Below are 9,913 nucleotides of genomic sequence, written 5' to 3' on the forward strand. Positions count from 1 at the left end.
TGCACACACATTGTTAATAAAACATCAGCATTTTGGTTTGTTTGTTGTAGGGTTTTTTTAAATATATGTTTTGTCTTTAGTGAAAGTCCATCTTCAGCTTGAATTCAAAATTATAGTATCTGGGAACAGATTATGAAAGAAGAGTTTAAGAAGGCATAGGGTAGGCATTTTTATTTGACAGTTTAGAGTCATTCTGCCTTTGTCCATTGGTCTTGTTAGGTAATGGATATAAAGAGTGTCAACAGAGCTTTCTCTAAGTAGCAGCTCACACATGAAGCACATGATTGCCTTTAACAAGGCTCCTTAATGGCCATCTAATACTAATCTTTAAAATTCACTTAGGAGAAAAAGTGATAATAAGGCCAGGGTAATTCTGAGTAGGTATCACATGCCTTTGGTATTGCTTTCCAATAAATCCACTTTGGTATTCAGAGCAGCACTCAGTTTAATGTTAAAACATATTAAGGTATGGAATCCTGTCTCAATAAAGTCACTAAGAATTTGTTATTTACTTAAGTAGGAATTATATCTTTACCCAGATTTTCAAACTATGAGTCTGCATTTGGAAAGTGCAATTTTTTATTCCATTGTATTTTCATTTACGCTGACATTAAAACAAAGATGACACAGAATAAATAACAGCCTCCATATTCATTTGGGGTTTTTTGCCTCCGAGATAATCTATTTTAAATTCTGGTGGGTCAATGCAGAGTCATAAAGTCTGGCAGGAGTTCAATGGACTTGTAATAGGACTGAAGCAATTTATTTATCCATATGTGTGCAGATGGGGTAGAGAACATAATGAACAAAACTACCCTCAGTAATGCTGAGAATTGCTTCCTGACCACTTTACTCATTCTGTTTTGATGTTGCTTTCTTTCCCTCTCTCCATGTGTATATATATATATATACACACACGTGTATGTACATTAATGGTGAAAACAGGCCACACATATTAAAAATCTTTTCCCATAATACAGAAGTATCTCTACCTGTATAATTAATAATAATAACTAAACAACAATAATACTAACAATAAATACTGTTAAACAATTTCAGAGCCACTGCTTTCACACAGGGGAAATCTCTTCTGCCATTTATAGCCATAACTGGATGGATCATGCTCCGCCATTGCTCTCTGTTTTCATTTTCCCCGTGGATCTCATTGGAAGTCCCTTCAGGACTCAACACCGCAGGGATACCCCACTTTCCACTGAGGTGAAGAGGGAGGAAGTCAAGGGAGCTGAAAACATCCCAGTATTGTTTTCTTTGGCTGTTTCCAGAGCTCCTGTGTGTGTCATGCTCAAGGGTCTCTGGGGACTCCCCCACGGTGTCCCTGTCCTCCAGGGCAGGCCTTGGTGGTTTCTGTTGCAGAAACCGCTTCCAGAGGGATGAAGAATAATCATCTCTGGTTGAAACTCTAAAAAGAAAGGATTTAAGGCATAGCAGGGCTATGATGCAGAGGTGGGCAGCTGCTGTGTGTCATTTCTTAGGGAAAAAGGATCAGGGGTATCGTTTTAATAGAGGAACGTGGGGAATTAGACAGGCTGTGGATCTATGCAGTAAACACTCCTCCCAAACCTTCACAAGGATAATAATAAATCCTGTAAAGCCTTTCATCAGCAGCCTGGGAAAAAAAAATATAATCATTGTCTCTGCAGTGCTTAACTTGCAACCTAATTCAAAGTAATTTTTAAATTACACACCTACCTGCTACCAATGCAGTCTGACTAGGCAAAATGAATAACAGGCATGCTCAGTAAATCCAAGTTTTAAAGCTTTAGCTAGAATGTTAATGTCTAAATTGAGTAATACTATCAGTCATGAGAATTACAGTTATCTGCCTCCTCATCTTTTCCTATTTATTTGAGAGCTTTTATTTATTCTTATTATTAGCAAAACCTGACAGCTCAGGCAGAGGGAGGGATGGTTTCTCTGGATGCTGCTGGCTGTTTTGCTGAGTTGCCTGCAACAGCAGGGCCAGGGTGCCTGAGCACTGCCAAACACTGATCTGGACAAGGAGGCTGAGAGAGAGGGTTTGCCACTTCATAGCAAGGCTAGGAGGAGATGAGGAAAGATAAATGCTTTCTGGGGCACAGCTCCTTCCTCAGGCAGCTCCTACATCCCCTCACTGCTTGGGAGGTGCTGGAATGCTGCTGCTGTGGGGGGAGGAAAGCTTCATATTCCACCTTCCCCTCCCAACTCAGCAGTTACTGATGGTCTTCCTGGAAGGGACATGGCCAAAACTGTTGTGCCCAAGGGTTAGTGCCCATGGCCAGGCACTGGTGAAGAGTGCTTAGCTTCTTCTTGCTTGTGCCTCATCAGCTAGGATTGTGTGCAGCTTGGAAGTCTGCCTTTTTACCCCAAGTTGTTCTTCAAGAAAAGCTTCCACTTTCAACTTTTATGAACGTCTCTGACCAAAATGTGACTGTGTGCAGATGATAAAAAAACACCCCTGCCCACAGTCCCTGCAGATAGATTACAGGAAGTGCAGCTGAGCAGCAAAATGTCATAAAAGACTCAGAAAAGACTACGTTGTCCACCTACATTTTGGCATCCAACTCAAATAGTTTTCCACAAAACTGATACTTGCAGGTAAATCATTTAACCTCATTTTCCCCTGGGAAAGCTGAGGATCTAGTTTAGGCTAGTTAAAAGACTGAGTTGTCTCACTCAATGGCAATGCAGGCAGTGGTTGCATCTGGTGCTCCCACAGTGACCAACAGCTGACCTCCTAAACAGATGTCTAACTGAGACCTTTTGGGTTCTCTCATTCAAGACATTCATCCCTAATTTGAAGTGAAAGTATCCATCACTTAATTTCTTTTTAATCTCACTCATAACACCACTGGGCCCTGCAGATGCTTTATTTTATTATTGCAGACATGATGAAGCTACTGACTATCACAAGAAAGGACAGAGGAGGCCTTCATACTCAATGCTGCTCTATTCTTACACTTTTGCTCTTTGCCCTTTCTTGCTGATTACATTAGGTTTTTAAATAGTTATTTGGGTTCTAATCTTAGCTACTGTGTCAGCTGGCCCCTGCTGAGGCTTAAATCCTTCTGCTGACTATGAAAGTGTAGTCTGAAGTCTCAAAAAGGAACAGGGCACTTGCCTCCTAGAGAGCAGAGTGTGGAGGTGGGAATGAATGGGAAAGTATTTCTTGTAGGAAAGTGAACATCAGCAAAGCACAAGAACATGAGCTGGTGGGCATTTTCTGTGACCCCTTGGTGAGTCAGATCCACCTAAAAAATAACAACTTTTAAAATTATTTTTTGGACATGTTATGCCTGCCAGATCATTTCCAGACTGCACAACCCGGGTTTCAGAGCTGGGAACTGGTGCAGGATTTGTCACATGAGCAACTCAACAGCTCCATCAAACTAGGTTCCCGCTGTGTCAAGCGTGTAATGGGAGTTTCAGGGTCGTCTTGTTCATTATCAGAACTGTCTAAAAGTGTTCTGCACTTTCAAACTGGAGCACCAAAGGAAAATTGAGTTTCAGAGCCCAGTGAAGCACCAACACTACAGGGGCTTCATCTGTGCTCTTCAAAGACAAAGTCCTCACCAGAGCTAAGAAAACTCTCCCTATTCTCAGTGCCAGTGACTTTCACATGAACAAGCATGTTTTGTTTTGGGGGTTTTTTCCCCAATGATACAAGTCACTGTTGGCTTGAAAATTTTCCTTTGTCTTTTCTTTCTCTTTAAAGATAACCAGTGCTCCTGGAAGTCCTAGGAAATGCATATGCAGAGCATGGAAGTCCCCCCTCTGCTACCCACCGGGCACACCTTGCTCTGGGCAGGCCATGGTGAACATCTCTCCTCACTGGTGCATGAAGTCCCAAGGGCAGGCAGGGCCAGCTTGGTGCTGCAGCAGCCCTTGTTATCACAGTGTGGGCACACCTTGGTGCAGGTGCCCATCCCCTCTGGGGCAAGCTCCTTGCATTGCCTGCTTCACTGTGTCCCTCTCTGTACTGCTGTATCTGTTTCTGCATTTTTATTTCTGGGAAACAAAGTGATAAGTTCCTGGGAACTGCAGCAGTCAGTTTCTCATCAGTGCAGAGAGGCAGGCATATGCTTTACAGAAGGAGCAGCTGACCAATTGGTGGGCAATCATGGAAGCAAGCTACATCTCAGGTGCATGAGGAGCACTCAGGCAGGGCATCCACTATAACCTCTTCAGCAATACAAGCAGTTGGTGTCTTTTTGCTTCTCAAATTTTATTTGAATCCTTACCAATGAAAACATGAGCACTTGGGAAATGTTCACTCCTAAAAAAACAAATCAAACTTTGATTTTACAGGCCTGTATTGTTAAAAAATGAAACTGTCTAGTTCTGTATCAAAAAAAATCAATCTTCTCCAGAGGCTGGGTTGGTAAATAAATCAGGAGGAGAAGCTGCTGTGAATTAGAAGAGCTCTACCACATTTGCAAGCGGAGCGACAGAGGCCAGTCATACATCAGTCAGTCACACTGCAGAGCTGAGAATGTGTTTGCTCCACAAAAGTAGTTGCAACCGTATCCTCTAACAGGAGGGCAAAGTGCCCCACATTTTCCCTGCGGTGCAAAGATGCACATGGGAAGCTGGTAGTCATCATCATCCCTGGCAGTCCAGAGTGTACCCCTCCTCACACTATCAACCATGTGTACCTTGTGTGCCCTGAAACCACCCTGACCTAAAATGGGGATCAAATGAGGCAGACATTGCCAGTAATGCATAAGCTTTCTGGCCAAAGAGGAGCAGACTCATAATATTCTCCTTCACAAGTCACTGAGTTAACTGCCTGTTTTTACATATATAGCTGTTACACCTGGCAACTCGTTAAAATGGAGACTTGAGTTATTAGCACCAGCACAGAAAAAATAATCAGCTTTATGAAACCATTCCTAAGAGAGGAAAAACCAGCATTGCATATGTCAAAAGCTGCATTATTAGAGTGACATTTAGTTGCAGCTAAAGGGCCACACAAGCCTTTACTTCCAACTGCTAACTCAGGTCTCCTCAAGAGACTTGTCTGGGATTTAAAGGGTAAGTATTGTGGAACTGTCTGCAAAGGAGATAGCAGTCCCCTTAATGCTGCCTTTTCAGGACATTATTCTTTCCATTTGTTTGACAATTGCTCCAGCTAACCTGCCTGTCCTGTACCCTAGGCAACCTGACAAATTAAAACTAACTGCCTAATCCATCAAACAAATGGTTTGCCCTGGCTCCATCAAAAGTAAATAAATAGCTGTCCCCCCTCCCTGAAAAAGAAAATGTTTCAACGTCAGAGAAAGCTTCTTCCCTGTCTCATCTTTCCCTTCTTCAAATGCCAAAAGGGAGGACCTTACAGCATGGCCACAAGGTCTGGAGAAGATCAAGATCCATCAACACAGATATTTTCTAATACATCCATAAGCTGAGAGATCCAGGGGGAATTTGGGAGTAACACAGCAAACCACATCTGAACCCCTCAGGTGGGGCTCCAAGACAAAGACCAGGCCTTGAGTCAGCTGGTGGTTTCCCAGCCAGGGGCAGGGCTTGCAGAGCACTCAGCATCACTGCTTCTTCCCTGCTCCCTTCAGCAAACCGCAAACACCATCTTTCCCAGAGCACCTCACAGCATCTAACTTTGCTTTGGAAGTCTGAATATATTTACTGCTGTAGATTTCCTGGCTGGGAATGTGCACTTGGAGCCTGCTAATGAAGCTCAAAGCGCTGGTTGGCACAGGTGGAAGGAAACTGCCCTGTGCCAGTTATCACCCCAGCGCATATCCTAGAAGACAACAACACCATGAAACACAGCACAGCAAGGACAGACACATGGTGAGGGCCGTGCATCCCTGCACAGGCATGGGCCATGAGCAGATCTAAAACCCACCATACACCAACTTTAGGCACCCTCAAGCCACATTAATTCAGCAGGCCTTAGCAACATCTAATATCTAAAGGCACTTGGAAACATTAGCGACCACCATCAGCATCTCCATGATGGAGCACAAATGTTTACATGCACCTAAGGAGGAGCTCTGGGGTAGTCCCCTGGTCCTGGTCTGAGTAGCTGGGCAAGGGCTGGCTGCCTCAGCCATCTACCCTTTGCTTTTGACTCCAGCCACATCTAACCTCTCCCAGCAGCAGCGCTGGGCTCGGCTGCAGGCACAGCAAGGGGTGTCACTAGCTGCCCAGGATTGAATTCCACAGGGATGGAACTGAGGCAGCCTGAGCCTGATGCAAAGTGCTCCCAGTCCTTGCTTCCACTTGGGGTCCACAAGCCACAAAAACAACAGTACATCCCAGTTCTGTCATAAAACTTCCTTAGAGTTATTTGTTGTTTGTTGTTTTGCTTTAATTATCTAGAAGAGACATTCAGAGACACTCACAGCAACTTATTGCTAATAAAAACAAGCATTAGGACTGGACGGGCTAGATGCATCAGTGCGATTGTTCAATAGATGCTTCTTCCTTGCCTGAGCACCAGATGGGAATGACCACTACAGGGCCTCTTCTCTGGAAGTACCATGATTTGCTGAGAAGCTGCTAATTCTTGGGGAAGCAAAGCACAACACACAAGAAACAAAAGAGATTATCCATGGTCGATCCCTGATGGACCATGCCCAAGAAGCTCGTCTACCACACCACAGTGTGTGGTTGCTCATCCATCACCCCACACTTTGTACCCTGCTGCAGGAGGATTGTTGCAGAAGGTGAACAGTCCCCCGATGTATCCCCAGCCCTGGAGAGACATGCTGCCAGGTGCAGCAGGTTTTTCCACCGTCTCAGCCAAAGGAACACACAGCAGAATGGCCCTTCTTGCCCATCTCATGATGAGCTGGGAGGATACATGTCTGGATAAAGACTGTGTTACTGTCCTGCACATCCTTGTCCTGGGAAGGAGACTTAGTTTTCAGGCTGTGCTGAACAGATGGAGAAAGCTCATCAGTTCACAAGACTGGACTCAAGTGTTGCATTTATCTGTGACCATCTTGTTATGGCACCTGGACTATATCTTAACTGGACAGAGGAGAAAGCAGCAGGGCTTCCTTCTGCAGATCACAACCATACACAGAAATGTCATGTCTTGTGAGGAAAAATTAGAAAAGCTGCCAGAAGAGCCACAGAAATTACTTAATGGCTTGAGAATCCATTTTTCTGTGAGACACCTACCTCATAACGTTGTTTGTTTTTTTTTATCAGAGAGAAGGCTAAAAGATGACTCTCTGGTAGCATGTGAAGCTTTTCCACAGGAGGAAATATCAGCTACTAAAAAGCTCTTTAACCAGCAGAAAAATGCACAAGAGCCAGTGGCTGAAAGCTGAAGCCAGACAAATTAAAATTGGAAATAAGGCATATATTTTTAAGAGTGGGGGTAATTAACCACTGGAACAAATCCTCAAGGGAGACTGTGGGTTCTCATATCTGGTGAGTTTCAAATCAAGGCTGGATGCCTTTCTAGTAGATGTACTTTAGCCAAAGAAGCTATTAGGTTCAATACATGGGTAATTGTGTGAAATGTAATGGTCTATGATATACAGGAAGTAAGAACAGATGATCTAATGTTTCTTTCTGGCCTTAAACCTAAGAAGCCAATCATCTAGGTGGGAGCCCTGTGCCTGTAGCTGAGAATTTGATCCAAGGCCCCGACTGCAACGTTTACAAACCTGTGAAAAATGGGTGTATAAACGGTTTAAAGAGAATAGAATCAAACAATGGATAGGGAGCTAAGGAAGAAGAAACACACCCCATAAAGTAATTTACTTCTATTTTTTATGAATGATGCTGGAATGCAATGACCACCTACAGAAGCCAGGACTGTCAGGCATTAATTTACACTGGACAAATTCAAATGAAACGGGAAGCTATGAGACTATGTTTGGAGACTGTCAGGTTTCTGTGATAAAATTGCATTAGTAATTAATAATCTCCCAGAAAAGAGAGAGAAAGAGATCATCTGCTACCATATGTCTATTAGCAGATAAATCCAAAGTGAAAGATATCCCCTCTGGGACTGCTTGATGGATTATATTAAATTTAATGGCAATGGAAGAAATACCGTAATTGGAAGATGCTGGAGGGAAAAGATAGGGTGGGAGAAAGAGAAGGAGGTACACTGCTGATATAGAAGGCCTCATGGTATAGGAATAGGTTCAGCTCCTGCCAAACTGCACCAAAAGAGCAGAAGATGCTCCATTCCCCAGAGGCAAGGACCAGAAAATGTACAGGATGATCTTAGCTAATATGGAAGCCAATCTATATTATCCCCAAGGGAGGTACATTTGGCAGCTGCAGTGTGGAAAATAAATATTAGAAATGCCACAATTTTTTTTTTAATCTGTGAGTACATTTCAGAGGAATAAAATGACAAGTTCAATTAGGTTCCTTGAAGCAGAGGAGAGAAACTGATTAATCAGGCATGGAAGTTCCTAAGTAACCAAAACAACTGTGTGGGCTTTCTCCTCTTGACTCATGTTACAGGAGGAGGGTGTATCTAGTTGAAAATGGAATATATTTCCACATGCTCTATAAAGGAATGTCCAAACATCTCTAGATAGAAAATGGTCCCTGCTATCTATGTCTCTTCTGAGCCTGTTGTATGTTATATGAAGCTCTGTAATATGTACAGGAATTTTAGGGTGTTTTCTTTGAAGATAAGGTGGCTTTTTAAAGAATATGTGGGCTTGGTGCCAGCATCCCCAAAGGGGCAACACAAACTTCACAAGTGAACTTGTATCGAGCAGACAGATGACTACAGAACATGGCAACCTAGATGAAAACAGCAACACCATTTGTAATGTCTGAAGCCCAAAGGCTTCTTGGAAAAATAACCATGTCTGTCAGAAATGCATGATGTGGAGAACCAAATCCCTGCAAACTGCCAGCAGAATTGCAGGAGTTACCATCCTTGGCCAGTGAAACATCAAATTATTAGTGCATCTGAGCTGGCCCTTTCCCAGAGCACTGGATACCATCTCTACCAGCCTCAGACAGCTGCCTCCTGCAGATGGGCTTCTTCAGGGGTGTTGTGCTCCTCACTGCTCAGGGGAAGGTACAAACAAAAGCCAACGTGTGTGACACAGAATTGAGCAGTGCAAGTCACATCACACAAGGGGATGCATCCTGATCATAAAGCTACAGAGAAATTCAGTTTTCCAGTAGTGCTCTGTTTGCCTGCTTTGGCTGAAGGCTGGTGGGGGGAGATAGGAGCCCTGTTTTAATGCCATTTTTGGTGAGAGCTGATTGACTTTGATCATGACAGGGAGTAGGAGGGTGGCCAGGGTAGGGCTGTACTCTTTGTTCGTGAGCAGGGCAGAGCAGAAAGCCACTGGCACGACTGCCACTCTCATCTTCTTGTGGGTTTTTCTCCACCTCCCAGCACTCAGCTCAATGGTCCTGCACCCTGCCCACTGCTGGGGCTGGTGTGTGGCCTCTCAGCAGCACAACACGGTGGTGGGTGTTGATCTCACGAGTGATTCGAGCAGCATCACTACTCTGTGTAGTGCTGCCTCTCCTCGACAGCACCAGCCACTCCAACCTGGGCAGCACGTGGTTATTTTTATGGAATGTTTGGTTCCTGGGAACTCATATCTGTTTCCCACAGGAGAATGTCTTGGAGTAGGAAATGTTCCAAAAAACATGTGAGCTGCTACGTACATCCACCGTAGGGAAGTGAGAGCTAATAGATGAAGAACAAAGCTCAGCACCAAGCCCTCACAGACTTTAACTCTAGCTCCACCAGTGACTAGTTGCACAAAATGCTCTGAGCTCTTTAGCTGCCACCTCTCCACCCCCACCTCTGGTGGTTATTATGAGGATGGATTATTTAATGTGTGTACACAGCTTTGATACTGTATGCACCATTTCATATGTACATAAGTGCTAAAGAATATTGGGTGGTTCTGTCATTCCCTGAACATTAAACATGCATTTCTGGGCT

Source organism: Chaetura pelagica, unplaced genomic scaffold, assembly GCF_000747805.2.
Source record: "Chaetura pelagica isolate M959 unplaced genomic scaffold, ChaPel_1.0 scaffold174, whole genome shotgun sequence".
In the NCBI taxonomy this organism is placed as follows: Eukaryota; Metazoa; Chordata; class Aves; order Apodiformes; family Apodidae; genus Chaetura; species Chaetura pelagica.